The sequence below is a fragment of the Salvia hispanica genome, chromosome 5 (assembly GCF_023119035.1).
Source record: "Salvia hispanica cultivar TCC Black 2014 chromosome 5, UniMelb_Shisp_WGS_1.0, whole genome shotgun sequence".
NCBI lineage: Eukaryota > Viridiplantae > Streptophyta > Magnoliopsida > Lamiales > Lamiaceae > Salvia > Salvia hispanica.
This window is the reverse complement of record NC_062969.1, coordinates 6,977,667-6,985,645: the sequence shown is the minus strand read 5'-3', so window position 1 is coordinate 6,985,645 and position 7,979 is coordinate 6,977,667. Positions and strand designations below refer to the sequence as shown.

The following is a 7,979-nucleotide window of genomic DNA, read 5'->3' as shown; positions in this document are numbered from 1 at the left end:
TATTGTTTGATATAGAAGTTTAAACGTACTTCATTTATCATGACTAATTGACTATAAAAAGCCTCAGAGTCATGCAAACAATTTATCCTCAATAAAATTTAAAAACTACAATTGCACTAAGAGATAGAAACCAGTACTTATATATATAGACTACTAGAAGCACATATGAGGTTTATTTAGGCTATCAAAATGTTATCCAATTGTAGGTATGAGATATAAAAATGACAGTAGTACTTGTCCAAAATGCTTAAGTACTATCCAAAATATAAACATTCAGTTGGATTGTTATATGGCTACCCAAAATAACTTGATACTATTAAAATACTACAACTTTTCAGGAGAATATTTAAAATTATTCTGAAAGTGAAGATATATACATACATATACATATTACAAAAATCATACCTCTTGTAGCTAGTATTGCTCCATAATAATATGCTACAAAAGAAAATCAGGCATTGATTATTCTTAGACAAGCATTTTGTCCAAAACTTTTTTGAAATTCTTGTTTTAGATTCCGATTAAGTCTATGACATAATGATGATGCTAATGATGATTTAACAATGGTACAAAGTTGGTTGTCCAAGCTGGCAAGTCACCTAAAGTAGTTAATGGATTTTCTTTGAAATTTCCGGAGAAAGTGACATAATTTTTGTCATTGCAAAAATGTCATCAACCACTATATATGTTTTCATTTGAAGTCCTAATAATGATAAACCCTTTTCTTTGTATATATCTTTGATCAAAATCAGGCGAAGGCCAATATTTTCATCTGCCATATTTCTCGCCTTTTTCTTTTGATGATAACACACATACACACACACAACTAATTTCTCAAATATCCTCTTTTTTCAGTGTTTATAATTAGGGTTTCTGGGGGGGAGAAGATCCTTCTTCAAAATCTAATTTCTGATGAGATGCAATGAATATGTTGCATCTAGATGCAGTGGAGGTAACAATTTAAGTATTAGAAATCACCTCAATTTTTTCTGTTTTATTTTCATTTTTTGTATTGATTATTTTGTTGGGCGGTGACTGGCTAGTTATGGTGTTGGAACGACTCAATCAAATCAAATCTCCCAAGAATTTGGGTTCTTTAGTTTGATTGAGCCGTGCCAATATCATGTTCTATTTTGCTCATGTTACCTCCGATGACTAAATTTAGGCAAATTTAATTTATAGTACTACTATGCAATATTTTGTGTGTGCTTAATATATACTACTAGAAAATTGAGTGGAGGAAGCCATTTTTCAAACATGAAAACTGAAATATCTCATTCTAAGAAAATACATATTTGTAATACTTGTTTCTTGCATTTAATTTGGTTGCCCAAGAGCTTTCACTATTAATTTCACATTTTCAATTGTTTATTTGTATGTTCTGTTTTATGTTTTATTTTCTTTTCTTGTTCTTTGTTAGATATTGATAGTGATTAATATATAGTTTGGGAACATCAGTAATATGTAATATGATTAAAGCGAAAATTGTTATGAAATTGTGTTCGGAAAGGTTTTATTAGACATTTTAATTGTTTAACTTGATCATTGTGTTCGGAAAGGTTTTATTAGACATTTTAATTTTTTATACTTGATCGTTTAAAAAAAATATATAGTTTTGTATTTAAATTTAATTTAGTAGTAGGTCACCTTCTCAAATCCTTAATAAATAAGTATGTTTACATAACACAATAGACAAACAAAGAAGTAGAATATGTTTTCCCCTTCTCGTTATCCTATATGTATGTTTAATTGTTTATGTACGGTTCCAATTCTATGCATATGATATGATATTAATCTTAAATGTTAACTGTGTTAAAACATAATGAATCGAATTTTATTAATAGGTAGCAAATCAAGTCTAGTATGTTTTGTGTATTTCATTCTGTATCATAGTTTTCCATGACATAAAAAAAGAAAATTTAATGTCTCATTTTATTGATTGGGGGAAGGCGTCGTGCTCCACGTAGAGTTTAGAGACAATCGGGCGTATGTATATATTTATCCAAAACATAAGTCAGAAATTGTGTTACGCATTTTAGAATGCTAAGAATATCCTATAATGCCAACAGAATTAATTTCTCCCAGTCAGCTAAAATCTCGACTTTTTTATTAAGATTCAGTGATGTCATTTAATGATTTAATCATATTGTATGCTGTATACCGTGTACGGGAAAGTATAAAATAGAAACCTTCCTCATTCCATCAATTAGAAATCAATTTAGTTCATAGATTTTGATTGATCTGAAATAGGATCGAGATGTATTTTGTGCAAAGTTATTAAGGCTTTTCTATGATCGATTTTAAACATGAAATTGTGTGTGTGTGTGTGTGTGTGTGTGTTTTAACACATGAAATGATGAAATAATTATGTGTCTGTTTTGTTTCTCTAATTATGAACTTACAAGTTTCTTATAATTGAACCAAAAATGTGAATATACATATAGTACTAATTAGTACTCCACGTTAATAGGTTCTATATTTTGTTTCTCTAATTATATTCCTCCCATTTTTAAAAATAGGAAGTTTTGGAGCGACACGTTTTAATATAAAATTGATACAATAAAAATAATTAAGATAGAAAGAAAAAAAATGTATTAGTGAAAAATGAGTCTCATCTTATAGAGAAAAAGAACTTTTAATTTCTAAAATAGAATGTTTCTATTTTTAATTTAAGCAATGAAGAGGAGGGTACTAAAAAGCTGATATATATTACGTCTACGTTTTATAACTTTTTCAAATCATTATTCGTAAGTCAGGTAGATATCACAACCAAGTTGCGCTGTTATATTCTTAATAATTGACACACAACATTATAGTGTCCAATTGTCTTTGTTTCCTTTTCTTTGTGCAATTGTGCTTAATATATTTTTGCACTGTAGATTATTGTTTTATATCAATACGCAAAATACAGTTCATTGCCACATATATAACTAGTTTTTGACTTTTTCGTTAAACAAAACTAGGTAATGTTTGTTAGACCTAATCCAACTTCTCACAAATAAGCAGAAAACAGAAATTCAAAATAATTCGATCTAGAAAAGAATTAAAATATATCATCCGAATAATGAAAGGATTTGTTAGGTTTTTCTTCCACACTAAACATTGATATGATTTTATCAATTTGGGTCTAATATTCCAAGTGCAATATTGGAATGACTTTTATCAATTTGGGCCTAATTTGTCAAGAAGCCAATTCGATCAATCATTTGGCTCATCGTGAGAATTTTTGATGCTTCATTTATTTAGTTCGTTTTGTCTTAGGATCTTTTTCGATCCAATGGTGAAATTAAGGAGCATAACACAAACATGTAAGGTCTTTGATTATCACAATCGATTTACATTATTGGAAAAGGTGGATCGACGAAGAACATTATGCCATGAGTACTTATGTGAGTTGAATTGAAAAATCAATACGAAAAGCAGTTGGATTGCTCATGCCTAAATCACACTTGCCTTGGCTTGATTACAAGGGTCATCTTTGAATTATAGAATGGATGGTTATGGTAATGTGGAAGAGATGTGGGAAAGATGGAAGAGGCGATGGTAGATGAGAACTCGAAGGAGAATGAAGGAAGGTTGAAATAACAAAGCTGAAAACAGAAGTTGTAGAAGAAGTTAAGATGTTAGCTACTGTCAGTTGAATAGTTATAATTGAATATAATCTCCTTTAAATAGCTTGTACACACTGTTGAGAAACTCAAGAAAGTAATGAATACCATCTTCATGAACCTTGTACCAGAATCAAGTGTTTTGACAGATTTTAGATTTAGATCCAGAACTAGACAGGGATAGATCAAAATGAGGAGGAAACCCTTGATTACACACACATGCGTGACATTTCCCAATCTTAGGCGTTATTCTGGTAAATTAGCTAAATTATCTTTGCTTTTAAATTACTTAATATTGTCAAATAACGCAACATAAGACATATTTAAAAATTGACAAGAAGTACTTGTGGCTTTGGCTAGCTTTGTTTATGTATTTGTGAGTTTTTCTTCTTCTTAGTTTTTAAATTACTTAAATACTAGTAATCCCTCCGTCCCAAGATATTAGACCCTTATTCCTTTTTGGGATGTAATACGCTCGCATTTTGCACTATTTTAAGGCCATTTCGTGGTCCGTTTTTAATGTCAAAGTTGCATTACATGTCCATTATTTGCATATATTATCTATTTTGGTATTTTGACATGTTTTGTGAGAAATGTGCATATTTGAGCCTAAAAAGGGAGTAAAAACGCGAAGTAGGAAATCTGAAGCTTCTCCGGCGACCGCAACAACACTTTCGGCGACTGCCGGCGCTTAGCGGTGACAAAGACCGCCGGGAAGTGCGTGGCGACCGCCACAAGAAGTCAGAAGCTACTGGACTACGCGCGGCGACCGTAGGCCAAGGTGCGGCAGCCCGCCACAAAAATGCAGCGTGCGACAACTGTCTTTAAACTCAATTTGCCGGCGATCCTGAAGTCCGATCGGAGCGTTCTACACACCATTCTCTTCTTCTTGAAAAGAGCTATAAGGTGGTACAAGAATCACCTCAATAAGAGTTATGTGGAGAGAGTTATTTCCGTTCTACCAAAGTCGCGCAAAGCTGTCAGCTGCAGTCTAGGCGGAAAATTGAAGAAGGAAAGAAGATCTTACCTTGTGAAGCCAAATCTTTTCCTTCTACTATAGGGAACGAAAATTACATATTTCCTAATGCTTGGAGGACACTTATTACCAAATCTAAATCCTTCTCAAGCCTATATATACCTCATAACCTCATTCGTAGATTTTAACCCTTGCATAGCCCCCAAAAGAGGAGCCTTCATGGCTCCCCCTCCATTCTCCAACCCAAATTCCTCATCCATCATTCCGTCACCATTCTTGGAGATTGAAGCAAGGCAAGAGGAGCATGGAGACTTCAAGATTCATCCTTGGGTTTTGTTTGTTTATTTCATGTCTCGTACTTTAATTATTGTTTTAGTTCATCTGTCATGGATTGCTAAACAATAGAATTTTGAGGTTTGATAGTATTTGACTTTTAAGTAATTCTTTTTATGTTTAATGTTCAGAACTCGTTTCCACTTGATTTTTCTTGAACTTTTGTTCGACTAATTGGCCGTTATCTTGATTATTGTCAATCTTTGATCGGTGATAGCTTTGATTGATTTATCTTATATGTTCATACAATAATTGTGACATGAGTATTGATGCATGATAGGGAGAGATCGTGGTAAAACTTGAGTCGGATGAACGTAGAACTAATTAGAATAACTAAAGAGTTAGTGAAATCATTATCCTTGAAATTCCTCTATTTGCCTAGTTCTATCTTATTTACTTTTATTGTTTTACATCATGTCTAGTTTTATAAATCTCACACCTAAACTCTTGTTTCTCTAGATAGTATTTGACGCTTAGTACATGATAGTCAGTTGCAATTATATTCCCCGTGTTCGATATCCCGGTACTAACCTTTAGCTATACTAGATCTACCCTGTATACTTGCAGGAATTTTAAATGCTAATAAAAAGTGCATCAGGGTGTCCCAAAACATTTTTATTTATGGTAAAAGTTACTTTACTATCAACTCCATTTACACCACTTAACAACATTTCCTAAATTCTTGTGTCCAAAAGAAGGGGTTATAATATTTTGGGACGGAGGGAGCATTTGTTTGTTTCGTTGGACACCAGTTTTATAGTTGTAGTATTACTTGATAGGTGAAGCCCAATACTTATAGCTTGCAGTACTTGTATGTTCCACATTTCATTTTTAGAAAGACGAACCCACAAATGATTTGTGTATAACGCGCTTATGTGTCATTCTTTTTGCTTCGGTTTTCTTGTTTCTGTATTGAATTTGGATAATTTTTTTGTTGGTTGTTATTGTTTATAGTTTCAAACTTTCAACTATTTTCCTATTACTAGCTCACCTTCTTTTCGGTTTGAACATTTTATTCCAATTTAAATTTTTTGATATTATCAATTTACTCTAATACAAATTCATTACTTTCAAAAATAGAATATACGGTAGTGGAAGCATCTCAATTAAACATGGAGTTTATTAAATTTAATTACAATTAAGTATCGATATTTTATAGGTTTTCTCGATTGACATAATTCCTATGTTATTGATTGGCATTATACGCTAATTCATTGCAAGTTGAACATTAAGATTCCCCACAAAGTAGACAGGGACTTTAAAGATCCAAATCATAGAGTTTCATAAACATATATTGTTTATCAATATTAAAAAAAATAAAATTACTTGGGACTATCAGTCAGTATAGGATACAATAGTAAATTACCCATATTTATATTGGGCTTTATAATTGGGCTTTGGAGATTTAAGAGGATATGAAAAATGAAACAAGACTGTGACCCTACCCTTTGAGAACTGATTAAATAATCCCAAACCAAAATTCATATGATGCAGGGATCAGATTATATGCGGATTCACTATTTATCAAGATCTATTTATTCTTCATTAGGAGAGCTCAGTCAAACTCTAACCACGCGACTGATTTTGTTGAGTTATCAAGATTACAACCAAGGAACTTCAACTATTACAACTATAGTCAATAGGCTAAACTATGGTTCTTGAAGTATCAATAAAGTTCTCCTAAGAAGCCTGCACACTGAATAAACGGATTAGCAATAACAAATAAGATCCTCTCGGATCAAAAGATACATGCACAATCCAGTTAATACAAGAAACAAGAGAGAAACTGAATAGATCGAACAATGGCTCAGAAACCCGCCAATAACCATATCTATTCTACCAGAAACCATTCCAAGGGAGCACCATTGAAATCTGACCAGAGATCAACCTCTCACTGCAGATACCAACACCACAGAACTCCACCACACAGGAACTGGACACCTCGAACACAAACTCACACAGAAAGGTCTCACACACTAAACCCTAGATCTTCACCACACACATCAACCGAAGTTGTTTCCTTCTCCACCACTCACACTTCGTCAATCACTGAAGAAACCGTGAAAGTGTGACGTCCCGGAATTTCGTTCCCTTCTTTCGAGATAAATCGGATTTAGTAGCTTAATTAAATTCCTTCTAGAAGTCGTGTAATCATTGTTATCGTTGTAATTTTCGACTTTGGGGTAATCTAAGTACTTTCGTTGGAAGAAATAAAATGCAAGAAAGTTTATGTGTTCAAGGATAAAAGTAAAGGCTATGCTTTTACTAGATAAATATTTGAGGAATAAGATATACTAGAATGTTGGAGATACATCTACCTGCAAATTAACACAAGAATAGGGGTTAGAAGATGACTCACAAATAAAAAGGAAGGGAGGCACAAGCTCATTTAAGAAAGGGAAATAGTAGAGCTTGAGATCAACCCCTTTTTGGCACATCTCAACTAGCATCAATGAGGAATCAAGACAAATTAGCATGGTAGAATGAGCCTCTACACAAGCCCAATATAGACATGAGCAAGATTCTTGTTTTCCCATCGATCAAGGCTGAGGAAACAGCCAAGAGAGACAACCATACATACACCAAAGTAGTAAGAATAACATGAACATGAAGCTCAAAAGAGGTAGAGCTGGCAGCCCCAAAATAGGAGTCTTTGCCTCCAAGTCTCAAGCACAAACAACCAAGAGTAGAGCACTATATAAGCAGCCTCATCTCTCTTCTCCTCCCCGCAAAATCGACACCCCAAATTCACATAAAGTCAAGGAATACAGCAAGGAAGGGAGGAGGAGCAAGGAGGAGATTCTGAGGCAGGACATCGGTCCTCATCCGAGAGGATTCATCAAACTTAGGTAACACAACAACCAAAACCTTGCATCATGATAGCAAGAACATAGAGAACATAGAATAGGGCCAACAATCAGTTAGCATAGTCACTGCCGAGAAAGAAGTGACAAGTAGAATGTACCCGCAAATAATTGTTCAAGCATAACCATGTTTAAGCTTCAAAGTAGAGACAATAAAGATCAATTCCAGTAGGCTCCCAAAGATTTAGATCATGGGAT

General features: G+C 33.4%; 1 long non-coding RNA gene across 1 annotated transcript; it reads left to right on the top strand.

Annotated features, from left to right (window-relative positions):
- The first annotated feature begins 736 nt into the window (after positions 1-736).
- LOC125186804 lies at positions 737-3,728 on the top strand. Its single transcript, XR_007170508.1, has 2 exons — positions 737-952; positions 3,262-3,728. It is a non-coding gene; the product is annotated as an uncharacterized LOC125186804 (long non-coding RNA).
- The last annotated feature ends 4,251 nt before the right edge of the window (positions 3,729-7,979 follow it).